Here is a 1,124-nt window from a genome sequence, read left to right as displayed (position 1 = left end):
CTTCATTTCTTCTCTTTAATCCCTCTCCACTTATGTTCCTCTCCCACCAGAAGTAATCATTCTGATACACTGGATATGCATAATTGATTTTCATGTGCTTTTGTTTTATGTGTATATAAATTTAATTTGAATAAACACTGTTATGTTACAAACTAATTCCACTTCTTTTCCATTCAGCACCATGTTTTAAAAATCTATTCATGTCTCTGCGTTTAAATCCAGTCTGTTTTTTTTTTCACTAACTGCTGTACAGTGTTACATAGTGTTCGTGCAGTACACTTTATTGTCCATTCCTCCCGGTGATAAACACCTGGGTTGCATCCAAGTCACTGCTAGTAAAAACAGCACTGTAGTGAACATTCCTATGTATTTTCTCATATTTGTGCAAGAATTTCTCTGGGATATGTGTACAAGATATGACTTTATCTAGATCATAGAATATATCCACATTGAATTTAATTTAATAATTTTATATTACTCCAGAATATCTGGGCCAATTTAAACTCCCACAAGCAATGCATAAGATTTTTCAGATCCCCACTTCCCAGGCAACACTTGCATTATCTCATTTTCTAATATTTGCCACTATTATGATTGCAAATTAACATGTCTTTGTCACAGTGAACTTCTTTTGAGTCTTCACTTCTGTGAAATGATAGTTCACATTCTTTGCCCATTTTTTTCTTATTTTGGTTTGCTGCATTTTTATTGTGGATTAGCAAGGGTTCTTTGCATATTCTGATATTAGACCTTTGTGGTTTTAGATATTGCAAATGATTTCTGCAAATAATAGACTAATTTATTAACTTTGTCTATCGTGTGCTTTTGTTGACACAAAGCCTCCATGAGATGCTATAGAATCCATGAGTAATTCATCTGTTAACTTTTATTAAACTCTGTTAACTTTACAGATTTATCTCTCAAAATTAGATCTTTGAATCTCTTGGAGTATACCATTTTATATGGTGTGGGATAGAAATCCAGTTTTATTTTCTCCATATAGTGAGCCAGTATTCATACATCGTCAACTAAATATTCAATTGTTGGCAAATTGAACCATGTCTTATTTAAAATACATGATTTTTTCTTTAGAAAACATACAAGCTAGAAGGCAATGAAGTGGC

This window comes from Propithecus coquereli, unplaced genomic scaffold (genome assembly GCF_000956105.1).
Source record: "Propithecus coquereli isolate 6110/MARCELLA unplaced genomic scaffold, Pcoq_1.0 Scaffold195, whole genome shotgun sequence".
Taxonomy (NCBI): domain Eukaryota; kingdom Metazoa; phylum Chordata; class Mammalia; order Primates; family Indriidae; genus Propithecus; species Propithecus coquereli.
This window is presented reverse-complemented; position numbering follows the sequence as displayed.